The sequence below is a fragment of the Bison bison genome, unplaced genomic scaffold (genome assembly GCF_000754665.1).
Source record: "Bison bison bison isolate TAMUID 2011002044 unplaced genomic scaffold, Bison_UMD1.0 scf7180017864474, whole genome shotgun sequence".
NCBI classification, from domain to species: Eukaryota; Metazoa; Chordata; class Mammalia; order Artiodactyla; family Bovidae; genus Bison; species Bison bison.
This window is the reverse complement of record NW_011495035.1, coordinates 2613550-2621051: the sequence shown is the minus strand read 5'-3', so window position 1 is coordinate 2621051 and position 7502 is coordinate 2613550. Positions and strand designations below refer to the sequence as shown.

The following is a 7502-nucleotide window of genomic DNA, read 5'->3' as shown; positions in this document are numbered from 1 at the left end:
CTCTCCACTCCATGCCATCATTTTTTTTTTTTTTTAAGTGCGTCTTATAGCAATTTCTGGTACGACATGGTGTTCCAGGCTTATCTTGTATTTTCTCTACTCCATCACTGGAATTGACTAGTTCTCCAGGGAGTTCTGATTCATGTTATTGGAGTGAAAGTGAAAGTTGCTTAGTCATGTCCAACTCTGTGGCCCCATGGACAATACAGTCCATGGAATTCTCCAGGCCAGAATACTGGAGTGGGTAGCGGTTCTCCAGGGGATCTTCCCAACCCAGGGATCAAACCCAGGTCTCCTGCATTGCTGGTGTATTCTTTACCAGCTGAACACAAGGAAAGCCCAAGAATACTGGAGTGGGTAGCCTATCCCCTCTCCAGCAGATCTTTCTGACCCAGGAATCGAACCGGGGTCTCCTACATTGCAGGCGGATTCTTTACCAACTGAGCTATCAGAGAAAGAGGTTTTATTGAAGAAAGGTATTTAAAAACCAAGATCTGAGTACTGGATGTGCTCATTGCTATTGGGATATCACTACTTCTTGCCTTTTGTCAATGGATACAGCTAGGAAATATATGTATGTGTACTAACTGGGCCACCTGGCTCAGATGGTAAATAATCAGCCTGCAATGCAGGATACCTGCATTCGATCCCGGGGTCAGGAGGATCCCCTGTAGAAGGAAATGGCTATCTACTCCAGTATGCTTGCCTGGAGAAGTCCCATGGACAGTGAAGCCTGGCGGGCTACAGTCCACGGGGTCGCCAAGAGTCAGACACGACTGAGTGACTAACACTTGCACTTCAGGCCTTCACATATATAGATTTATTTCTGTATTTATTTATCTGTAAATATATGTGTTTATGTTTTATATTACTATATGTACATATTTATATATATATGTATATTTAGCTGTCCATATGAATACCTTCAATTCTAATTCATTACCATAGGATTCATATTAAACTTGAAGATACCAGATTTTTATCTTTGTAAGGCATTTTAATGTCAATAGTGGCTCATGAACATCCTGAGGGGAGAAAGGAAACTTCAGTTGATAACTATTTTATAGATAACTACTAAAAAAAAACAAACCAAATCTCAAGTTTAATGTAACAGAAAGGTCAGCATATTCCCATGTTTAATATCCTTCAGTCCCTTCTAAAAAATTCTGTAATTTGCAACTCAAGACCCTGGTTTAATTCCTGGCTTGGGAAAATCCCTTGGAGAAGGGATAGGCTACCCATTCCGGTGTTCACTGGCTTCCCTGGTGGCTTAGACGGTGAAGAATCCACTTGCAATGCGGGAGACCTGGATTCGGTCCCTGGGTTGGGAAGATCCCCTGGAAGAGGGCATGGCAACCCACTTCCGTATTCTTACCTTGAAGAATCCCCTTGGACAGAGGAGCCTGGCAGGCTACAGTCCATGGGGCCGCAGAGTCAGACACGACTGAGCACACAGCCTCCCTGGTTCCTGAAGGTGGGTAGACCTGCCTCATTTCCCTTCTTATACAAATAGAGTTTGTCTCTAGTCTTACAGAACAATGCTTTTTGTAACCCTGAGCTGGCACTTGTGGATTCTAAATATAAGCCAAGACACTTCTCAGAGATTATAATCAGAATTTTGCTTTACGTGTGAAATCTTATTTTGAATTCAGGTACACAATTACTCAGAGACATAATTATACTGCCTTAGGATAGTATAAAAACAAGAGTTTTAATTTTTTTTTTTTTTGGTGGGGGGAGGTTTACAAAAGTAACCTGTTGTTAGGAATCGGAGGTGACTACAGTCTGAGAACTTCACAGATACAAATTAACTATCAGCTGTGAGATTTGCCTATGATTCCTTCATGTTTATTCAGAAGTAAAGATACTTGCATGGGGTCCCCCCTCCTCTCATTATACTTAATGTAAATCTAGTGGTGCTTGCATGTATCTTTAAAAATTGTAGAGAAGTGGAAAGAGAATCCAACCAGGATGGCTCATGGGCCACTGGAGGTGTGGCCCCCTCAGTGCTTTGGAAAATATTCTGGGTTTTGAACAGCAACACCTGTAATTATGGAGGCGTCATCCTTTCCATAAAAAAGAAAACAAAACCAAGAAAGCAAAGCCCTTCTACTAACAAGGTATAGTCATAGCATGTGTTCAGCCTTCCCAAAACCTGTCTGGCATTTGTTTCTGGCCTGGTAGGGAATATCTTCCATCTTTCTCTGAGCACTCATAAAACAATACAAAGGTAAACAATTGGAGGGCAATTAGCAGTCTCTTTGGGGTAACAGAAGAGAGAAGTCATCCTGCTATTAATGTCAGAGGAATTAATCATGGTTTACATAGGTGATTTACTGGCTTAACTTTGCAAGTGGTTGAAACACAAGAACCCAACAAAGTTTACAAAAGATGCTAGCTTGGAGAATCAGGTATGGCGGACAGCTTACAGAACTATCTGTCAAGTAGTTGAAGGTGTTAAAGTTGTTGAGATGGTGCCTGTTTTGTAAGAGGCCATGTGGAGTGCAGATTTGTGTTTCTCAAACTTTAGTGTGAGATGTATACCTGGCCAGCTTTGTTAACATGCAGTAAGGTCTAGGGACTGGGCTGTGATTCTGCCTTCTTAAAAACAAAAACATTTATGTACTTATTTGGCTGCACCAGGTCTTAGTTGCAGCATGGGGATCTTCAGTTGTGACATGTAGTTCCCTGACCAGGGATTGAACCTGAGCCTCCTGCATTGGGGGAGCATGGAGTCTTAGCCACTGGACCACCAGGGAAGTCCCTAATTCTGCCTTTTCAACACATTGTCAGGTGCAGTGCCCATGCTGCAGGCCAGCACATCTCATTTTGCATAGCAAGGCTGTAGATTGTTCTTGTACCTGTGGCAGGTAGGATAAAGCTGCTCATACTCCCTTTAAGAATCTCCATTTATCAACATGTTGCACTCTGAATGTTCATGGCTTAAGGGATCAGAACAGCTTTTGGGAGTGGAGGTAGTTGGCCAAATACTTCATTGTGCATATCAACAACTTCTTTCACAAGCACCAATTTAAAAAAAAAAAAAAAACATAAAAATATTTACAGGCCATGTTTATTTACATTTATTGAACTATACCCTTAAAAGAAAACAGGAAATGCAATCTCTGTAACTAAAGCCCCTCTGTGATTAAAACCTCAGAAAATGCACTATTGTTTCTAGTTTGAATGCTGAGCCTCTTAACAAGTTTTGGCATTGGGGAAGCCCCTTTGAAAGCTGGGATCTTTTACCATTGCTTGACTAGCTTTTCAAGCCATTCAGTTATCAAATGTGGTTTGTTTCAGAATGCCTGATCCTGTTGTATAAAGGGGTCCCTCAGTATCTGAGGAGACTGGTTCCAGGACCTTGCTCAGATACCCAAGTAGGTGGAGGCTCAAGTCCCTTCCAGTACATCCTCCACAGGGGCTGGTTCTGCATTCACAGATTCAACTGGCAGCATCCACTGAACCGTGGGCTGAATAGGTGGATTCAGAACCAGTGGATACCGAGTGCCAACTGTACTTTATTTTTAAACTTTTTTTTGGTTCCAAATACTTCCCATACTTTAAAAACCATACTTTAAAAACGGAGATCCTCTGTTGGTTTTTGGTATGGACATAGAGCCACATTACAACACAGAGAACACACTTCTTTTGCCACTTACTGTGAAACATGTGATTTTCATTAGCCATTTTTCTCTTCTTGGAAGGAAACTTAGGAGTATAAGCCTTCATTTAGAGTATTCTGAACACTTTTACTAACCTTTCCCTTTTCCCCATGTCCCTCTTCTCCTCCCTTTCTCTCCTTCCCTCCTTTCTTCACTGTGTTTTCCGGTACCTGGATGTCTGCCACACCTGGGGTAGGGGAGAGGGAGAAGGTAAGCGGGGGATCTTGATTTTGACTCTCTAGTCTCACTCAGTTGCTGTCCATAAATGGCTATGTGGGTTGGCTATTTGTGAGAAGGTTAAATGATTTCTGAGGAGGGGTGGCACATCTCTTTGGTAAAGTGAAGAGTATGAGATGGGAATACAAAAGGAGCCAGGACACCTGGATTCTAATCCTTGTTTAGCCACTCACCAATTATTTGGCCTTGGAGGGCAATTTAACCTCCCCGGGTTTCAGCTTCCTAATCTTTAATTTGATATACATATTTGGTTATGCCTATTTCTCAGAGTGTAGGAGTCTTATCACTGGGATGGCATTAGATTACATTGAATCACATATTGAGAACTGTACTTCCTTGGCAGTCACTTTCATTTCTTTCTGGTTGTTCAAACAACATCAACAGCAACAAAAAGAAAACTATTCTCTGTTGACATTCATTAATATTTTCCTAGGACTTGTTACTTTTCTGTTTAAATTTTTTTTTAATTTTAGTTTTTTGACCTCTCTTTCTAACAAAGAAAAATCAGCAACTTTGTTTTTACTGTGATTGTTTTTAATTTATGGGGACTGGGAAATATGATTTCCCATTTAATGTAGAAAAATAAAAGTTGGTTGCTTTACAGAAAAATAGTATATTTATAATAACTGTACTTCAGTGAGTACAGTATATTAGTTATTTTCTAAACTTAAAAGAGATTCAGGTATCTCATTAACCGGTTGATGTCCACACAAGTTTCTGTTCCCTAAAAATGTGCATATATTCATGGACATAGTATTTGCAGAACAAAGTTGGTGTTACATATAATTAACAGTATGTGACAAGGCACTCAAATGTTCTGAGACCGTTGGGGAAATTTTGGCCGCAATTAACTATAGTTTGCTGATTTGGAATTTACAATTTTTTCCTATTACTTAAACTATAACAAAATGGGGACAAACACCTTTGCCTTAGTATAATTAAAAATGAAATTATGTCAGGAACATCTGTTTTAAAAAGGAATTTCTATTTGTTTTACCACCAAAAGGTGGCGTCCTACCCCCATGCCCTTTATTTAAAAACCCTTCTTGCTTTAATTTAACAAAAAGAAACTTCTAGTTGATTACTGATAAAGAAATTAAAATGTGCTCCTTATGAATGTAACGTGACAGTGTTGAAAATGAACTATATGTTAAACTGCAGTTAAGTTTCCCTCTAATGTAAGCCAAATGGGCATGGAAGTCTTTAATACGGCAGCACATTAGACAGTATTATTACAAAATTGGGTACAATATATCATGGGATTTACAGCCAGGATTTCCTTTTGTCTGCAAAACTTGTTGCCAGTCTGATTTTGGCCCCCACTTTCAAGTGAATGTAAGAAAGTTAAAATGCAGAATAAGATCAGTGGCAACCCAAAGATCTTCTTTAGTATGGCAATGCTAATAATTAAAAAAAAAAAAAACTCACTATTTGATCTGGAAACAAGATCAGAGCATGAATTGTTCTTTAGAGATGATGAATAAATTTGTCACACTGAAATAAATTGCTATTCCCCTGAGTTATAATTTTGCAACCCAACATATACCATAACATGTTATATCTGGCATAAACACTGTAGAAATGAAAAACATCATCACACCCCCAGCCAACAACCCACCATAGACTGGCTACTTTGTAGATTTCCATTTACTTCCATGTAAATTCAGCATATGGAATTTCCAGTGATGGTAATGGGTGGTAAAGGGTTGTTCATAGTGTTAACTGAAAAGACAAAGCTTTTATATAATTGTCTAGTTCATGGTAAGGATTCAATAAATATTAGATGTTATTACTGACAGATGTAGACTGTGAGCTCCTCAAAGGCAGAAATTTTATTTATTTCTGCATCCCTCAGAGCCTTCTATATGGTCTAGAACATAGTAGGTGTGTCATGTCTTAATGTCTTGAATCAAAGAACACAACTCTAGCCTCTAGGAAGCTAGGAAGCGCTGCAGGAACTAAAACACATTTTCTTTATCTTGATTCTAGTCTAAAGATCTGATGGATGGTTTTGCCAGGATAGCCTAGAATCTTACACAGCAGGCATTCAACAAGAATTCTACTGTGTTGTAATTACCTTAGCATGGTCTCCCTGTCTCTGGCTTTATTCTGTAGCATGAGTGAATGCTTTTTTTTTTAACTTGCAAAACAGATACAATTTTAAAATGGTAGTCTTATGCTACTATTGAAATTGAGATTTAGAAATCTTCAGTAAATGAATGTTTTAAAATATTTGTATAAAGACAGTATCCAAAAAATTGATAATAACTCTTTTTCAGAATATTGGTTATCTACAACTGCGCCAGCCAGGCTAAAGACCAGAGAGATAGTACTTATGCTCCCCACCAAGTCTTCCCACCTTCCCTCATTGTCTCCTCACCTCCCAAGTACTTTGTAGGAATCCACAGGACTGGCTGTCGATACATTCTCATAAAGAGTTACCCTGCTATACCACCCAGCCAGTAGCTGGAAATGCTGGTATGTTAGCAGCATCTGGGGTTAAGAGTCTGAAAAAATTATTTCTGTTAAAAACAATAACAAACCATAGAGCCATGTATCTTTCCAAGTCACAGTGTGGAAACAGAAAGTCATCTTCCTTCTCTATTTTTATTGATGATAGTGAGAGAAATGCTTGTGTCTTTTGTTTTGTACATGTATATTTCAAAATATTTAATCCGGGCTCCTAATTTACTCCTTCAAATTTCTAAATTCCACCAAACTTCAAAGCAACAAAAAGAAAAAACGTCTCACCTTTTCAAAGAATTGGACAAAGCTTTTTACATGTGACTGATCTCTGGGAGAGAAGGTAATTTGTGTTAAACAACTGATTGACATTCTAGACCCCTGGGCGTTTTCCTAAGAGAAACCGTGGCAAGAACACAGCTCCCAACGCAGCCACTTTCGCCTGAAGTGGATCTAACTACACATTCCTGCAGTGACTCTGAGAAGGAAGGACGGGGAAGCGTCCCACATTACACTCCCCTGCTTCAGAAATACAGGGGGAAAAACCCCTCGCTGGCTGGTTTCTCTTTCTTGCAAACAGGGGTTTGTCCTCCTGCTGAACTTTCACCTTCCGAACTCGCCTTCTTTCATTGGACAAAGTACAGAAAGAAAGAGGAGAGACCGAGGGAGGACGGGAGAGAAGGAGAAAGGGGGTTGAAAACACCACCCTACCTCCCCCTCCTTCAACTGTCACTGATGGCAAAACACTTTCACTTTTAACTGGAGGAAACTCACATCCCTGTCTATCCTCTCCTCTTCCTTCTGTATTTTTAGCTCAGAAACCAAGCAAATAGCCATCGTATTACGATCTTCGTCCCTAGTTGCTAACACTCTCCCTCTCGTTTTTTTTCCCCCAGTGTCTGAATGGGCCCCCCCTTTGCCCCTCTTCTGAAGAATCCCCCTCCCCCATGCCCCTTGTTTTCCAGGTCTTTCTTGCCTGATTCCTCTTTTGCCAGGGACTGCTCTGGCGTGGCCCTCCTCTCTCGGGTCTGCAGGCTCTGCCTCCTTCTCCCCCATCCAGCCTGGATGCCCCTCACTCCCACCTCTCTGATCCCCTTGCCCCCAATTCCCACCTCCCCCAGCCCTGCTTTGGCAACT

General features: G+C 40.5%; 2 protein-coding genes across 2 annotated transcripts in view; one reads left to right on the top strand and one right to left on the bottom strand.

Moving 5' to 3' along the window:
- FOXP1 (forkhead box P1) overlaps nt 1–7502 on the top strand; it is a 738073-nt gene that overhangs the window by 99719 nt on the left and 630852 nt on the right. The window lies entirely within an intron of this gene.
- LOC105004398 overlaps nt 1–7502 on the bottom strand; it is a 47001-nt gene that overhangs the window by 37387 nt on the left and 2112 nt on the right. The gene's annotated exons all lie outside the window — the stretch shown is intronic.